The following is a 19756-nucleotide window of genomic DNA, read 5'->3' as shown; positions in this document are numbered from 1 at the left end:
AAGGGATGCAAAGATCAATGAAGGAAAGCACTTTCATTCAAAAAGTGGTCAAAATCATGCGGTTGCCAGAGAAGTAAACACAGGATAAATATGCTGTAGAAAATGCTTTGGGAGATAAGTATAGACTTTTATGTGGGCCTGAAAGACAGACAATTAACTCATAATCATAAGGTGTGGGAGCTGTTAATGAAGGTTTCCTATTAAAAAGACATTTGAGAGGAGCTTCAAGATGGCGGAAGAGTGACACGCGGAGATCACCTTCCTCCCCACAAATACATCAGAAATACATCTATATGTGGAACAACTCCTACAGAACACCTAATGAACGCTGGCAGAAGACCTCAGACCTCCCAAAAGGCAAGAAATTCCCCATGTACCTGGGTAGGGCAAAAGAAAAAAGAAATAACAGAGACAAAAGAATAGGGACGGGACCTGCACCAGTGGGAGGGAGCTGTGAAGGAGGAAAGGTTTCCACACACTAGGAAGTCCCTTCGCGGGAGGAGACTGCGGGTGGTGGAGGGGGGAGCTTCGGAGCCACGGAGGAGAGTGCAGCCACAGGGGTGCGGAGGGCAAAGCGGAGAGACTCCCGCACAGAGGATCGGTGCCGACCAGCACTCGCCAGCCCGAGAGGCTTGTCTGCTCCCCCGCTGGGGCGGGCGGGGGCTGGGAGCTGAGGCTCGGGCTGCGGAGGTCGGATCGCAGGGAGAGGACTGGGGTTGGCGGCGTGAACACAGCCTGAAGGGGGCTAGTGTGCCACAGCTAGCCGGGAGGGAGTCCCGGGAAGGCTGGAGCTGCCGAAGAGACAAGAGACTTTTTCTTGCCTCTTTGTTTCCTGGTGCGCGAGGAGAGGGGATTCAGAGCGCCCCTTAAAAGAGCTCCAGAGCCGGGAGCGAGCCGCGGCTATCAGCGCGGACCCCAGAGATGGGCATGAGACGCTAAGGCTGCTGCTGCCGCCACCAAGAAGCCTGTGTGCGAGCACAGGTCACTCTCCACACCGCCCCTCCCAGGAGTCTGTGCAGCCCGCCACTGCCAGGGTCCCGTGATCCAGGGACAACTTCCCCAGAAGAACGCACAGCGCGCCTCAGGCTACTGCAACGTCACGCCGGCCTCGGCCGCCACAGGCTCACCCTGCACACCGTACCCCTCCCTTCCCCCGGCCTGAGTGAGCCAGAGCCCCCGAATCAGCTGCTCCTTTAACGCCATCCTGTCTGAGAGAAGAAAGACGCCGTCAGGCGACCTACACGCAGAGGCGGGTCCAAATCCAAAGCTGAACCACGGGAGCGAACAAAGAATAGAAAGGGAAATTTCTCCCAGCAGCCTCAGGAGCAGCAGATTAAATCTCCACAATCAACTTGATGTACCTGCATCTGTGGAATACATGAATAGACAACGAATCATCCCAAATTCAGGAGGTGGACTTTGGGAGCAATGATATATACATTTTTTCCCCTTTTTCTCTTTCTGGAAGTGTGCATGTGTATGCTTCTGTGTGTGATTTTGTCTGTATAGCTTTGCTTTGACCTAGGGTTTTTTGTCCTAGGGTTCTGTTTGTCCTTTTTTTTTTTTTACATTAAATAATTTTTTTCTACAAAAAATTTTTTTTCTTAATATAATTATGTTTTATTTTAATAACTTTATTTTATTTTATTTTACTTTATTTTATTTTATCTTCTTCTTTCTTTCTTTTTTTTCCTCCCTTTTATTCTGAGCCGTGTGGATGACAGGCCCTTGGTGCTCCAGCCAGGCGTCAGGGCTGTGCCTCTGAGGTGGCAGAGCCAAGTTCAGGACACTGATCCACAAGAGACCTCCCAGCTCCATGTAATATCAAACAACGAAAATCTCCCAGAGATCTCCATCTCAACGCCAAGACCCAGCTCCACTCAATGACCAGCAAGCTACACTGCAGGACACCCTATGCCAAACAACTAGCAAGACAGGAACACAATGCCATCCATTAGCAGAGAGGCTGCCTAAAATCATAATAAGGCCACAGGCACCCCAAAACACACCACCAGACGTGGACCTGCCCACCAGAAAGACAAGATCCAGCCTCATCCACCAGAACACAGGCACTAGTCCCTTCCACCAGGAACCTTACACAACCCACTGAACCAACCTTAGCCAATAGGGACAGACACCAAAAACAACGGGAAGTACGAACCTGCAGCCTGCGAAAAGGAGACCCCAAACACAGTAAGTTAAGAAAAATGAGAAGACAGAGAAACACACAGCACATGAAGTAGCAAGGCAAAAACCCACCAGACCTAACAAATGAGGAGAAAATAGGCAGTCTACCTGAAAAAGAATTCAGAATAATGATAGTAAAGATGATCCAAAATCTTGGAAACAGAATGGAGAAAACACAAGAAATGTTTAACAAGGACCTAGAAGAACTAAAGAGCAAACAGTGATGAACAGCACAATAAATGAAATAACAAATTCTCTACAAGGGATCAACAGCAGAATAACTGAGGCAGAAGAAAGGATAAGTGACCTGGAAGATAAAAGAGTGGAAATAACTACTGCAGAGCAGAATAAAGAAAAAAGAATGAAAAGAATTGAGGACAGTCACAGAGACCTCTGGGACAACATTAAACGCACCAACATTCGAATTATAGGGGTCCCAGAAGAAGAAGAGAAAAAGAAAGGGACTGAGAAAATATTTGAAGAGATTATAGTTGAAAACTTCCCTAATATGGGAAAGGAAATAGTCACCCAAGTCCAGGAAGCACAGAGAGTCCCATACAGGATAAATCCAAGGAGAAACATGTCAAGACACATATTAATCAAACTATCAAAAATTAAATACAAAGAAAAAGTATTAAAAGCAGCAAGGGAAAAACAACACCACACAAGGGAATCCCCATAAGGTTAACAGCTGATCTTTCAGCAGAAACTCTGCAAGCCAGAAGGGAGTGGCAGGACATAGTTAAAGTGATGAAGGAGAAAAACCTACAACCAAGATTACTCTACCCAGCAAGGATCTCACTCAGATTTGACAGAGAAATTAAAACCTTTATAGACAAGCAAAAACTAGGAGAATTCAGCACCAACAAACCAGCTTTACAACAAATGCTATAGGAACGTCTCTAGGCAGGAAACACAAGAGAAGGAAAGGACCTAAAATAACAAACCCAAAACAATTAACAAAATGGTAACAGGAACATACATATCGATAATTACCTTAAAGGTAAATGGATTAAATGCTCCAACCAAAAGACATAGATTGGCTGAATGGATACAAAAACAAGACCCATATATATGCTGTCTACAAGAGACCCACTTCAGACCTAGAGACACATACAGACTGAAAGTGAGGGGATGGAAAAAGATATTCCATGCAAATGGAAATCAAAAGAAAGCTGGAATAGCAATTCTCATATCAGACAAAATAGACTTTAAAACAAAGACTATTACAAGAGACAAAGAAGGACACTATATAACGATCAAGGGATCAAGCCAAGAAGAAGATATAACAATTGTAAATATTTATGCACCCCACATAGGAGCACCTCAATACATAAGGCAAATACTAACAGCCATAAAAGAGGAAATCGACAGTAACACAATCAGAGTAGGGGACTTTTAACACCTCACTTTCACCAATAGACAGATCATCCAAAATGAAAATAAATAAGGAAACACAAGCTTTAAATGATACATTAACCAAGACGGACTTGATTGATATTTATAGGACATTCCATCCAAAAACAACAGAATACACATTCTTCTCAAGTGCTCATGGAACATTCTCCAGGATCGATCATATCTTGGGTCACAAATCAAGCCTTGGTAAATTTAAGAAAATTGAAATTGTATCAAGTATCTTTTCCGACCACAACGCTATGACACTAGATATCAATTACAGGAAAAAATTTGTAAAAAATACAAACACATGGAGGCTAAACAATACACTACTTAATAACCAAGAGATCACTGAAGAAATCAAAGAGGAAATCAAAAAATGCCTAGAAAAAAATGACAATGAAAACACGACGACCCAAAACCTTTGGGATGCAGCAAAAGCAGTTCTAAGAGGGAAGTTTATAGCAATACAATCCTACCTGAAGAAACAAGGAACATCTCAAATAAACAACCTAACCTTACACCTAAAGCAATTAGAGAAAGAAGAACAAAAAAACCCCAAAGTTAGCAGAAGGAAAGAAATCATAAAGGTCAGATCAGAAATAAATGAAAAAGAAATGAAGGAAACAATAGCAAAGATCAATAAAACTAAAAGCTGGTTCTTTAAGAAGATAAACAAATTGATAAACCATTAGCAAGACTCATCAAGAAAAAAAGGGAGAAGACTCAAATCAATAGAATTAGAAATGAAAAAGGAGAAGTAACAACTGACACTGCAGAAATACAAAGGATCATGAGACATTACTACAAGCAACTATATGCCAATAAAATGGACAACTTGGAGGAAATGGACAAATTCTTAGAAATGCACAACCTTCTGAGACTGAACGAGGAAGAAACAGAAAATATAAAAAGACCAATCTCAAGCACTAAAATTGAAACTGTGATTAACAATCTTCCAACAAACAAAACCCCAGGACCAGATGGCTTCACAGGTGAATTCTATCAAACATTTAGAGAAGACCTAACACCTATCCTTCTCAAACTCTTCCAAAATATAGCAGAGGGAGGAACACTCCCAAACTCATTCTACGAGGCCACCATCACCCTGATACCAAAACCAGACAAAGATGTCACAAAGAAAGAAAACTACAGGCCAATATCACTGATGAACATAGATGCAAAAATCCTCAACAAAATACTAGCAAACAGAATCCAACAGCACATTAAAAGGATCATACACCATGATCAAGTGGGGTTTACTCCAGGAATGCAAGGATTCTTCAATATAAGCAAATCAATCAATTTGATACACCATATTAACAAATTGAAGGAGAAAAACCATATGATCATCTCAATAGATGCAGAGAAAGCTTTCGACAAAATTCAACACCGATTTATGATAAAAACCCTCCAGGAAGTACGCATAGAGGGAACTTTCCTCAACATAATAAAGGCCATATATGACAAACCCACAGCCAACATCGTCCTCTATGGTGAAAAACTGAAACCATTTCCACTAAGATCAGGAACAAGACAAGGTTGCCCACTCTCACCACTATTATTCAACATAGTTTTGGAAGTTTTAGCCACAGCAATCAGAGAAGAAAAAGAAATAAAAGGAATCCAAATCGATAAAGAAGAAGTAAAGCTGTCACTGTTTGCAGATGACATGATACTATACATAGAGAATCCTAAAGATGCTCCCAGAAAACTACTAGAGCTAATCAATGAATTTGGTAAAGCAGCAGGATACAAAATTAATGCACAGAAATCTCTTGCATTCCTATACACTAATGATGAAAAATCTGCAAGTGAAATTAAGAAAACAGTCCCATTTACCACCGCAACAAAAATAATAAATATGTAGGAATAAACCTACCTAAGGAAACAAAAGACCTGTATGCAGAAAACTATAAGACACTGATGAAAGAAATTAAAGATGATACAAATAGATGGAGAGATATACCATGTTCTTGGACTGGAAGAATCAACATTGTGAAAATGACTCTACTACCCAAAGCAATCTACAGATTCAATGCAATCCCTATCAAACTACCACTGGCATTTTTCACAGAACTAGAAAAAAAAATTCACAATTTGTATGGAAAAACAAAAGATCCCGAATAGCCAAGGTAATCTTGAGAAAGAAAAAGGGAGCTGGAGGAATCAGGCTCCCTTACTTCAGACTATACTACAAAGCTACAGTCATCAAGACAGTATGGTACTGGCACAAAAACAGAACTATAGATCAATGCAACAGGATAGAAAGCCCAGAGATAAACCCACACACATATGGTCACCTTATCTTTGATAAAGGAGGCAAGAATATACAGTGGAAAAAAGATAGCCTCTTCAATAAGTGGTGCTGGGAAAACTGGACAGCTACATGTAAAAGAATGAAATTAGAACACTCCCTAACACCATAGACAAAAATAAACTCAAAATGGATTAAAGACCTAAATGTAAGGCCAGACACTATCGAACTCTTAGAGGAAAACATAGGCAGAACACTCTATGATATAAATCACAGCAAGATCCTTTTTGACCCATGTCCTAGAAAAATGGAAATAAAAACAAAAATAAACAAATGGGACCTCTGAAACTTAAAAGCTTTTGCACAGCAAAGGAAACCATAAACAAGATGAAAAGACAATCTCATAATCGGAGAAAATATTTGCACATGAAGCAACTGACAAAGGATTAATCTCCAAAATTTACAAGCAGGTCATGCAGCTTAATATCAAATAAACAAAAAACCCAATCCAAAAATGGGCAGAAGACCTAAATAGACATTTCTCCAAAGAAGATATACAGATTGCCGACAAACACATGAAAGAATGCTCAACATCATTAATCATTAGAGAAATGCAAATCAAAACTACAATGAGATATCATCTCACACCGGTCAGAATGGCCATCATCAAAAAATCTACAAACAATAAATGCTGGAGAGGGTGTGGAGAAAATGGAACCCTCTTGCACTGTTGGTGGGAATGTAAATTGATACAGCCACTATGGAGAACAGTATGGAGGTTCCTTTAAAAATTAAAAATAGAACTACCATATGACCCAGCAATCCCACTACTGGGCATATACTCTGAGAAAACCATAATTCAAAAAGAGTCATGTACCACAATGTTCATTGCAGCTGTATTTACAATAGCCAGGACATGGAAGCAACCTAAGTGTCTATCAACAGATGAATGGATAAAGAAGATGTGGCACATATATACAATGGAATATTACTCAGCCATAAAAAGAAACGAAATTGAGTTATTTGTAGTGAGGTGGATGGACCTAGAGTCTGTCATACAGAGTGAAGTAAGTCAGAAAGAGAAAAACAAATACCGTATGCTAACACATATATATGGAATCTAAAAAACAAAAAAATGGCCATGAAGAACCTAGGGGCAAGCCGGGAATAAAGACGCAGACCTACTAGAGAATGGACTTGAGGATCCAGGGAGGGGGAAGAGTAAGCTGGGACAAAGTGAGAGAGTGGCATGGACATATATACACTACCAAACGTAAAATAGATAGGTAGTGGGAAGCAGCAAAATAGCACAGGGAGATCAGCTTGGTGCTTTGTGACCACCTAGAGAGGTGGGATAGGGAGGGTGGGAGGAAGGGAGACGCAAGAGGGGAGAGATATGGGGACATATGTATATGTATAACTGATTCACTTTGTTATAAAGCAGAAACTAACACACCATTGTAAAGCAATTATACTCCCATAAAGATGTTAAAAAATTTAAAAAAAAAGACATTTGAGTTGATTTTGAAAGTTTTATGGAAATCTTGTGTGTTTGTGTGTGAAAGCTTTATAGGAATCACCAAGATAACAGATTATTGATGGGATGACAGAATCAGGGTCAGAGACATGCTACATTGCTGGATTTGAAGATGAAGGGAAGGGACCACAAGTCAAGAAATGTAGGTGGCCTCTAGAAGCTGGAAAAGGCAAGGAAATGGAATCTCCCCTAGAGCCTCCAGAAGGAACCAGCATGGCCAAGTCCCTACATTAGCCCTGTGAGACCCATGTCAGACTTCTAACCTAGAGCACTGTAAGAGAATAAATACTAAGATCTACTTTTCTAGCTCTTGTTTATGTTTGTGGGTTTCCTAAAAAGCGGTGAATGATCAACAACACTTAGTAGAAGAATACTCTTTCAAAATTTAAACACCATTTTAAAAGTCAAGCCTTTCCCCCGCCCCATTCCATTAAAAGAAACTATAAATTGACTGTGGACAGTAAGCAAGTCATTTAACTACTTGAGTTTCACTTTTCCAGCACTTACAACATGGGGTTTAAACTAGATGACCTTTAACTCACTTCCTAGCTCTTTCATATTATTTTCTTTACATGAAAAATACTGAAGGAAAGGAAAGTGTGCTGGTAATTCTCCCTTAGCCACCCCTCGGGTCAATTCCTTGGTCTCGTCTGCATTGCTCTATATTCTGGGAATCTGACCCCCACAGACTCCACCACCTAGGCTTGCGGTGATCTGTGACCAATAATCTTTGATGTTACTACTGTGACTCATTGAAGAATCAGATGATGGTCAGCATTTTTTTAGCAATAAAGTAATTTTTACTTAAGGTATATACATTGTTTTCTTAGACCTAATGCCATTGCACACTTAACAGAATACAGTAGGTGTAAACATAATTTTTATATGTACCAGGAAACAAAAAAATTTATGTGACTCACTTTATTGCTATATTCTCTTTATTGCAGTGGTCTGGAACTAAACCCAAAACAGCTCCAAGGTATGCCTGTACAGATACTGGGAGGCTCTGGCAGGAGATCAGATGATATGAGGAGAAAACAGAATACCTCTTGTCCATTCTTCTTGTGCCTTGGCTATTGTTCCTCCACATCTGTTTCTCCCACAGGGCAGCCTCTTCTCCTTGGTTTCAGTGCTCACTGGATTTCAGTAACATTCCTCCCTGGTCCCTTCAGCCTTAGAGGTGGCTGTGGTTTATTGTCAGAACTTGTCTCTAGGTACCTCACCACCCCATGCTTGTTTTGCTTAACCCTGCCCATACCTCTCCCACATTAAATTCTCTTCATTTGTCCCATGTGTTTCTTGATAGAACCCTGACAAGGAGCCTACATATATTAGAATGCACACTCATGGCATAGTTTAGAAGTTATTGACAATATCCAATGGAATGATTATAATATTAATGTACACCCATTTGTTGTGTTGTCCTCCGAATTTTCCACTGTGGGGATCCATGTGTTGATCTGACCACATCAAAGTGTTGGTCAGATGTTCCAGGCTTGGCCCTTTCTTTTACCTTGGTGACACTGCCATTCATTTTTCTGACCATATTCACAAAGGCAAGTGGCAGATATCAGTGATCCTTTGGTCTTTTCCAAAGTACCAGATCACTTCTGTATTTAACAAAAGGGTTACAGCTTTTCACTGTTTCTTATCCTGGGAGCCTGTATTTGTGGTTAGATAGAAGTTTCAGCCATCTTTTCTCTTAAGAGTAAAAACAAAAGCAAAAACAACAAAAATGCTTACATAAACTCAAAACACATAATCTTATACTTTGTAGAGTTGGGTGCTAGTAGGAAATTATTTTGCATCATGAGGTGAACTGTGTCCATGAGAATGTTTAGCAGAAAGCACTCCTGATATACACCACTACTTCATACTAAAACCTTTTCCACACAGTAGGTTAAAGGGTGTTACTCTGAAATTAGTATGTATGAATATTTTAAAGAGATCAAAGTTTTCAATTTTTTCCAAAAACAACTATCAATTATTTTTAAAGGGATATTACATGATGTATTAGTTTTCTAGGGCTGCTATAACAAATTACCACAACCAAGGTGGCTTAAAACAATAGATATTTATTCTCCAACAGATGTGAGAGGGCCAGAAATCCAAAATCAAGGTGTTAACAGGGTTGGTTCCTTCTGGAGGCTCTGAAAGAGAAACTGTTTCATGCCTCTCTCCAAGCTTCTGGTGACTGCCAGCAATCCTTGACCTGTAACTCCATAACTCCCACTCTGCCTCTATCTTCACATGGCTTTCCCCATTGTGTCTCTGTGTCTCAATTCTCACTCTCCTTTCCCTCATAAGGACACCAATAATTCCATTTAGGGCTAACCCTAAATCCAGGATGATCTGATCTCAAGGTCCTTAACTTAATTCATCTACAAAGACCCTATTTTCAAATAAGGTCACATTCACAGTAATGGGGGTATATAATTTTGGGGGGGGGCACCATTCAACCCACTACATATTTTTATGCTGTATGTGGTTGTAGCGTCTTCGGGGCTCTTACTGTTATAAAGAGTTGAGCCTAAGAAATGATAACTAGATTTGATTATATAGGAGACTATTTTCTGAGAATTATAAAAGCTTTCTCTTAGTGGAACAGATTTTTGCCTTGATGCATAAACATCTGCTCATGTCTCATAAAATAATTTGTACTCTTACAAATTGAAAATGATCATGAACTCAGATGGCTTTTCTTGTGGGAAAAGACTCAGAACTCCCTAAATTTCCTTTTAAAATCCAAGTGATATTGAAGGATATCACAGTCTGTCGTTAGATTGACATATTGTCTTAGAAAAACATTGTGTGTGCCAGTTATGGGTTTTAAGATCGTTCATTCTTATATGTTTTCTTTCCTTTGTGTTTCCAGGTTATTAATCTTCTAGCTTCAGGAGCCATCTATTTCTATTATAGCACAACTCAATTTATTTTGACCTCCTGAGTACATTTACAATTCTCTGCTCTGTATCTCAGTAAATGAGTTTATCAATGACTATCCTTTATACTTTTCCATTCCTTGTGTCTCTCAGTGACATTAAAACTAAATTTTTTAAAAAATGGGTATTTACTCTTAACTCTTCTCATGTGTAGGCAAGAAGGTAATGGATACTGAGACTGACTGACAAATATTTACATGTGTTTGAAGCCCAGAGTTGATATTTAAATGAACAAGTGATTGAATGAAGAGAATAATTGAACACAAGAAAAAAAACACAACAAAATATAATGTAACAAATATTTATTGTGTGCCTAGCATGTGTGGTATTTGTGGGAAACATAATAAAATTAAGTATCTGTGGAAAGTAAAATACACACTGATTTAAGAGTCAGGAGAACTAAGGTTTAATATTAATTCCTCATTATCAGTATGACCTGGAGTAAATCACTTTACCTCATGAAATCACACGTCTTCTTAATCGTAAATTTATGGGTTTGTACTGGATCATTCTTAGAGTCCCTTTTAGCTTTTTACAGTTTATGGTCAGTTATTAACAAATGTGTTAGAAGTAGAACATACAGAAAATATTCATCTGAGACTTCTGACTCTATCACTAGAAATGAATATTTTCTTGGCTATCACTTTCATAGTATTATTTTATCCTCACTGATATTTAAGTCTACCTAAGCCTAGCTTACCCCTTCAAAGCATTATATTACTGGAGGGGCTGTATATGGCTCTATTAACATAAAAGGATAAATGTTGGTGCCTCTGGCTGTATTGTGTAAAGTACATGGCAACTGAGAAGTGTGGTTTCAGATACTCCTATATTGTTCCCCATTGTAAACATCAGATGCCCTTCATATACATAATATGACAGTCAACAATTTCATGCATATTTGTGCAGATTCTCCCCACTTAATTGAGTTGTAATTTACATATTAAGTAAATATTTTGTTTGTTTTAGAATTTGCTGTAATTCCTAATCACACATTTGAATAAATCCAAAGAGTCATTTTTTTAGATTTGCTTACAACAATTGCTTACAAGCAATTCAGGATTAACTGATTTATGTCATTGGAAGGAATAAAGACTAACAGAAAACTATAAATAAACCATCCTTCAAAACTGAAGCCATAATTCTTCCCTTCCAGATCTTCCTTGAATGACTATTTGGTACCAACTCCTCTTCTAGCAGCTAGAAATATGCTTGGGGGATGTCATTGTTTTATTTACTTTAAATAATACAAACTCAGCATCTAGATAATTAAATTGTTGACACTGAATTTAACAAAACACTTTTGTGCACAATGTTCTCCTAGGTTCTATAAGGTATACAAACATGGCATGTTTCTGATCTCCCATGATTTATAATACAGTAGCTTGAATAAAAGATTAACTGTATACAGGCAATAATCATACAAATATTATCTACAAAGGAGGAACAAAGTTTTGAGGGCCTTAAAGTAGGAAGAGATGAATATTGAGAAATATTCAGAAAAAAATATGTGGGAATGGTGTCACATTTTCTGGGCCTTGAAAAATGAGTAGATTTCAAAAGACAGCGATGAGAAGAGGTAAAACCTTGATGTGACTGAAGTATGATAGATGGACTGTGTACTGAAAACTAAGACTAAAAAGAGAGATTGGGATGAACAGATGGCCTTGAATGCCATGCTAAGCTTGAGAAAATTACTTTTGGAGCATGTTGGAAGTTAAGTTGATATAGAGGCCAAAAGACTAATGGTTTGTAGTATTGGAAATGGAAAAGAGAGGATAAATTCAAAAAGAAAATACTGTAGAAGTAAAACCAGCAAGAACTAAAATTTGCAGTTGTATACCTTGTCATACACATTTGCATAATAATACTTAGTACTCTACTATTACTTCAAATAATGTTTTTCATCACTAAGTGCTTCATAAGCACTCATTAGGATTAATAAGTCAGACAAAAATGATATGCAAATCACAAGTTTTCAGGTGCTTTGCATAAATATAATTTCCCTGCTGTGTAACTGTTCTTGATACTTTCTGCACCTTTTGTATTTAGAAGAGGCTTGTAATTTCTTGTCATTATTATTTAGTTTTTCTGTTGTCTGATAGTTTTCCAAGATGACTTATCTGCCATTTCTCAAGGCATCTGTGTCTGAGAGATCAGGAATCGGGGGGAGTCTTTGTAGTGATGTCCCTTTTTTTCCATCGTAACGTATGTCCTACATCTTGGGTCATCAGCTAGGATATCAATAGCATCACTACAGCTGTATCTCCTTATTTTCTCTTGACAGTGTTCTCAGGGTTGATAAATGGTCCCACTTTGGTGTGGAAGGAAAGTACTTATTTTTAAGCTGTATATAAGTTTATAAAATCATCACTTGCTACAATGACTGAAATAGGAAACAAGGGTTATTGGTCTCAAACCACAAATCTGAGACCAAAACTTTTCAGATTTCTTTCTCAGACTCTTTATTCTTTTGTAATCCTTTGCTGTTGCTGGTTAGCCTAGCTTTAGCCCTGGGAATTTCTTGCTATATATATCAGAAACAACTCACAGAGAATTATTAATGTGTCACATATGCTCAGACCTAAGATTTACCCTTCTTCCCTTTTTCCCTTTCAGGGTACTGTTTGATAGCACACCCACCCACCAAAAATGATACCTAAGCTAAGACCATTTATCAATACTATAGTAATTGCCTACTAAGTTTAAAATTCAAGTTCTGGTAAAAATTCACTTGCAAAGCACAGATTAGTGCTGAGGTGAAAGTAGGGTCTCTTATTTTCTTACCCTGAAATTGAAAACAACCTACAGTTCAAGGCTGACCTGACTTCCCCTTTACTTGTAGGCAGAAGAACCTATAGACAGTCAAAATATAACAAGTTTCCCTCTGTGGGGAAGTCCTGTTTGGTCTCCTTAATATTGAATACAAAGACACAGGCAGTTCAAGGGAATTCAAAAGGGAAAGAACAGAACTCCTGCTGTACCAGAGCACAGATCAAAGAGATAGGAGCTGAATTCTTGGTCTAAGAGAACCATAAACCTGTACCTCAGTAAAATAAGACCTTATACATACTTGTCCTGCTCAAAACAATGAGATCGGCTATTTCCGCAGGGAGTAAGGTCAAGAAGTGCAGATACAGCCGCTCCCTTCCCAGACACTTTTCCCATTCGAAGAGGTGGAAGTCTCATCTTCTATGAGCTAAACCACAGCAAATATGTGTTCCTTCTTATACAATTAAATAGCAGTTGACAAATTAAAACTCTGGTTAAAAATTAAAAGAGGTATACTCAACTGATAATGTTTGGACACATGGTGTTGAGAGAGAATTTTCCATAAATCTCTCATGTTTCTACACATGTAGGTATGAACAGCTAATTTGTTTCTGACTATATTTTCAAAAATGATTGTTTGAGCAAACCACTTTGGAAAGAGAGAGCCAGTGATCCCCTCTGGATCAGATTTACTTAAATTCCAGGATAATAAAGATAGAACTGTCTCCCTCTCCTGGAGACATTGCAGACTGTAAAGATAAAGACATCTCTCTTTCCTCTCCAGAGCAGATTTGCTTGCATTCGAGGTGATCAAGATAATAAATGTCTCTCTCCCAGAAGATTCGCCAGCAGCCCTATCTAAGACTGGGACTTTCTAATATCAGGATTCTTTTTCAATAATGCACCCTCACTGCACGTGCAGGCAAGATCTTGCTTTCATTGCATTGCCCTGTGGGAACTGGGACTTGAAGAACAAGCACCAGGATAATACTCCAGCTAGGGCTATTGCTATGAGTAATAATCTGTAATAATTACTACAGATTACTATACTACAGATTACCATTACTACAGATTACTACTAATTACTATAATAATAGCAATAATCTACAGTAATAATCTGTCTTTGTCTCTGACCCAGAGACCTCAGATCTTTCTGCCAGTAACTATGAACCCTATGAACTAGGCTAACCTGTTGACTTTTGAGAAGTGTTAACTCAGACCCTTTAGAGTTCCTGACATGACAGTTTCACATCTTTCCCTTTAAAAATTTAAGGAAGAAGACAAAATAGAATTTTGAAGATACAAAAACGAAGTTAAAGTGTATTGAAGTCATATACATTATATTTCTTAATCTTCACAACGACTTACACATTATGTCTGTGGAGGTGAGGAATTTGTCTTATTCTGCCCATTTTCTCTACTATCGAGCACGAAGTCTGGCACAAAACAGATGCTCAATAAATACTTGTTCCATGAAAAACAAATGAATGAATAAATATGAGGGATAAAGTGTTTTTTACAGATGGTAGATTACTGTTCAGAGAGGAGGAACAATTTTCCCTGAGCCACACAGCTAACAAGGAACAGATCTGGAATTGACGTCTGAATCAATCAAATTGCACAGTTAGATCTGAATGATGTAGCTGATGCCGATGTCCAGTCATTTCATAGACGTTTCTTTAACACTAAACTGAACCAAATAACTGTATACTGAACTACCAGAATCACAAAATATAAAATGAATTAAAATTATTTTTTACTATAAACATGTATTCCTTACACCCTACATGCAGAAATCACAGTTACTTTCAGACCTGCACCTTGAAATTGTACTTAATATACCTAATTACATATAAACATTTTAGGTAATAGGTGTCCATATTAGATTATTCAATATACAATAAAAAAAGAACATTCCCTTAACCCATGCAGAATATTCAAATTATTTTCTTAAATTTTATATAGATTAACCAGGAATATCCCTATGGCATTCATTTATATGGTAATCAGTTCTTTTTTGGAAAGACTCAGAGCTTACACGTAGCATTAAATAACCTTAAATAACCCTCAAATCACAGTTGAATACAAAATGTATCCACAAATTTTTCGTAAAAAGAGGGTCACACTAATCAGGTATGCTCATAATTTCTCGATAAAATACTGAAAGTCGACGTTATTTTGCTTGGGCAAAAGAAGTTAAAGCAGTCTGTCTATGAGCCATTTCTCTCCCAAGTACTGGGGAGGGAAACAGACAATCTAGTCCAAACTCCCTGTGAACATTCTGATAACTGAACCTTCCAGTAAGTAAAAGAGAGATCACTAGTTTAGGATTGCTTATGGTAAAGAAACCTGGAAGTGATGATACGAGTCATGGCTACCTGGAGAATGTCTTATAAGACTATAATTATAGCTTATATTAATAACCTAAACACTTCCCACTGCGTGAGGCATATGTCTGAAGTTAATGAAGAATGAAAGGACATGGATCTGCCCTCAACGTCTGAGACCTCTCCCTGTTTTGCCTGTGCTTTTTAAAAAAACAAAACATAAAAACCTCACCTTTTTAAAAAAAAAAAGGAAGTATAGTTGATTTACAATATTGTGTTAGTTTCAGGTGTACAGCAATGCCTGTGCTCCTTGATTGCTTTCATCCTTAAAGTTATTCATAGAGCTTGGTACTGAGTAAGACCTCTAGTTTGTGTGATTCTTATTTAACAATCTGGCTCTCTGTGGTGGCTACATTTATTTCTCTTCATTTTTAAGTTAGAGTAATAAGAATTGAATGATGTATGTATTATTTAGAAAAATGTATTGTATGAATGTGATTTCATTCCTAGAAATTGCAGGAAATTTGGCCAAGTATCAACCAACCAATAGATTTAACAAGTAATTCCTTAGGTTATATATTTAGACTATTCCACTCTTTCAAATATACAGTGCCCTGTATGTTCTACAAGCTGTTTGCATTGTTTTTCTGTTTGTTTTTTGCTTTTGGGGGTTTCTTTTGCTATTGATCCGGAAGTATCTCTGAAACATTTCTGTACCACAATGATTCTCCTGCCCCTCTATTTACAGAGATCAACCAAGCTGTTATAGACTGACAATGCTACTTGGTGGCAAGAACAGAATTTTGTCTTAATCCTTCATCACTTTTCCATTACACCTGTTTTCTCCCTTGTGTTCTTCTTCAGGCAGATTTTATTTATCAACTCAGGTTTTTTCTTCTCAAAAATAAGCACAGTATTTCTCCCTGTTATGAAGATGAAATTAACGTAATCATGCATATGAAAGCACACTTTCTAAACAAGTGTGGGTGGGTTTTGAACTCTCAGAAGTATAAACTGTTTCCGAACTACAGGCTGTGGAAGGACAGAGAGTTTTCCTTTTCACCGCCATATACTTACAGGGCTGTAAATTTGGTTCATTTCCTCTCTCTCTCCCTCCCTCCTTCTCTTTCTCTCCCTCTCTCATCCATCTATCATATAAAGATTTACAAAAGAGTGAAAGAGTGAAGTAGATTTTTTCTAATGATTACCTAACTATAGAGAATGTTAAAAATTAAGACATTAACATTCCAGAATTCTCCTTGTTGCATTTGTATGCCTTATATATTTGTTATACAGTAAGTCCCCTACAGACAAACCTTCAAGTTGCGAACTTTCAAAGATGTGAATATGCGCTCCCATGTCCAATCACGTAAGTTAGTTCACGTGTCTGGTGTACACGGTCATGTGCGTGCATCCTCTACAAGTGGTTGTACTTTTGTGTGCTTTACTGTACAGTACTGTATAGAGTACAGTTGTACAATATCTTTATTTCAAGCTCAGATGTCTGGAAGCAGGCATAAAAGCAGTGGTGATGTAGTTGGTACAGTACTACCCAGACATCACTGGATCGTTTTTTCAGGAGGGTAGATAGAGTTGAATGCAGCAAGGAACCAGCACCTGTGCCATCAGCATCACGCGTGCGTGAAATTGCAGCTTGCCTTCCGTCTCCCATTGCCGATGATCCTTCAGCTCTACCATCTCCCACCTCTCTCCCTCCTCCAGTCAGTAACTCTTCTTGCCTGTTCACTCGATGCCAGCTCCTGTATGCCAGCTATTGTACTGTACTATTGTACTTTTCAAGGTACTGTACTATAAGATTTTAAATGTTTTCTTTAGTTTGTTTTTTTATGTATTATTTGTGTGAAAAGTATTATAAACCTATTACAGTACAGTACTACATAGCCAATTGTGTTAGTTGGGTACCTAAGCTAATTTTGTTGAACTTAGGAACAAATTGGACTTACAAACGTGCTCTCAGAATGGAACTCATTCGTACGAAAGGGACTTACTGTATAAACAACAGCTTGGAGCACATTTCCAAACCATTGCAAAAAGTACGCTGAGTGTATCAGTTCAAATGAAACAGAAATTTATTTTTATTTGTGAGTCACTTCAATGTATTCACTTAATGGGGTTTCATTCTGTATGGATACCCAGGGAGATACTGTAAATATAGGAAACTATGTGGTATTAAGTCCCTTTAATGAAGTAAATAAATAGAAAATAAAACATTGGTAAATAAATGGCTATAATTTGAGAAGGCATATAAATTGCTTTACCCAGGAAGAACAGGTTTGAGCGAGTTTAAGTGTCACAAAATAGTGGGACCATTGCTTTGCAAAAATCCCCTAAGAAAAATACAAGCGCTGCAATTACGTCTGAACCCTCAATTACTTGAGAAATATTTAGATGCTCTGCCATACTAAGTGTAATGGGATAATACTGTCATTAAGTTCTAGTCAGTTATCACGAGTAAGTCAGAGTCATTTTAGAACCCAAACTAGTTGATTGGATAATTCATTTGCAAGAGCCCACTGTGGCATAATCCTGCTGCAGCCATCTGCATCATAAGATGAGTTGATTCCCAAGTCTATTACTGAAACACCATGGCAATGTGAGTAAATTTGCCAGAGTGATTTCCCTGCAGTCACACATTTATTTAGCCAAACAAACAGCTATGCTTGCGGTAGGTAGCAGATGTTGTCAGTTGCAGGAGACAACATCATGGGAAGCATCTTTTCTCTGATTGCAACTGAGAGGGATTGGCAATGTGAAAGGAGCTGAGTAATTTAAACTTTACAAGGACTAGATTTTTGTTCCTTTAATTCTCTTGTGAGTCCCCATTATATCGCATCCCCAGACTTCCCCTGAATAGTGCTAAGTTCCTACTGCTATTCATTTGGAGCGGTGCCTAGCAGCACTGAATAATTCAAACAGATATAGTACTAGGGTTTTGCAAAGGGCTTACCTCAACATGACTACCCATACATGCCAAAGGTGGACCTCACACCCTCGTTAATTCTTCCCTGTCCCTCTAGTACAAAGCACATTCTATACATTAAATGAATATCTCTGAAGAATAGGTCTCTGAGCTAGCTGAAAGCTCTCAGTTATATCTAGTGCCGAGAGCTTCTTCCTACCTTTTCATTTATTTCTCTATGCACCGTCACCATCTCTAGTTTGCGGTATTCTTGCTTCCAAAGAAAGAAACTTGAGGTAGATATTGTACATTGGCTCATACAATGCCCCCCACCCCTCCAAACAACTCTCTTTTTGTTTGAATACTTAAAATATGAAGGCAAGAAAGCTTATCTTGCAGCCAGAAGTGTCTTATCTTGCAGCCAGAAGTGATGCAGTTCTGTCCAAGCAAACATAATTAGAAATATGCTAGAGTCGCCCTACCCCTGCCTCTTTCTTCTTGCCTGGAATCTCAGACACAGTCACACTGCAGCCATTTTGTGACCATGAGGGAAAGGGAAACAGAAATCCAGAGTCTCAGATCAGTATCAGCAAACATCTGCCTTCAGATTTCTTGCTGTTTGAAGAAAGACGTCCCCATTTTCAAATGAATGTAAATGTATCTGTTATTTGCAGTCAAATCATTCTTAAAATTCTTCTTGGACAAGGAGAGTCTTAAATTTGGTGGTAAGTCTCTGACTTTTGGACAAATGGTTAGTTGTGCTTTTAGTCTCTTTTCATGAAGTCCATATGGGGAAAAAGATGGTCTTTTATATTATAAATATGAAGAAATTATGTTTATCTGATACATCTCTGTGCCCCAGTAAGGATATCACTCCTTTCTGAGAATATCTGCCAGGGCACAAACAGCTTGTCCTTTGTATTCACCACTAATGTGGCATTGATCTGGCTGTGATGGGATGATTCTAAAGCTTAAAGCAGCAGTCCCCAAACTTTTTGACACCAGGGACCGGTTGTGTGGAAGACAATTTTTCCACAGACAGGGTGGGGGGGGTGGGGGGGGATAAGGGGTGGCTCAGGCTGTAATGGGAGCAATGGGGAGGGATGGGGAGCGGCAGATGAAGCTTCGTTCGCTTGCCTGCCACCCACCTCCTGCTGTGCAGCCCAGTTCCTAACAGGCCATGGCCCAAGGGTTGGGGACCCCTGGCTTAAAGGACCAACACCATTATATACCAAATTAACTCAAGCAACTTTGATATGTTCTTTTAGGAAGACCTCTGCTTATATTAAGTATGCATGAGGTACCTATTTCTGTTTGCTAATTTTTTTTTCTATTTATAATCTTGTTGTTGTTATTTACTTCATATGTTAAGTTCAACCCAAAATAAATTCTTGGAAAATTTCTCTCCAGGAAGAG

This window comes from Eubalaena glacialis, chromosome 10, assembly GCF_028564815.1.
Source record: "Eubalaena glacialis isolate mEubGla1 chromosome 10, mEubGla1.1.hap2.+ XY, whole genome shotgun sequence".
In the NCBI taxonomy this organism is placed as follows: Eukaryota; Metazoa; Chordata; class Mammalia; order Artiodactyla; family Balaenidae; genus Eubalaena; species Eubalaena glacialis.
The sequence above is the reverse complement of the archived record's forward strand: the minus strand, read 5'-3'. Positions refer to the sequence as shown.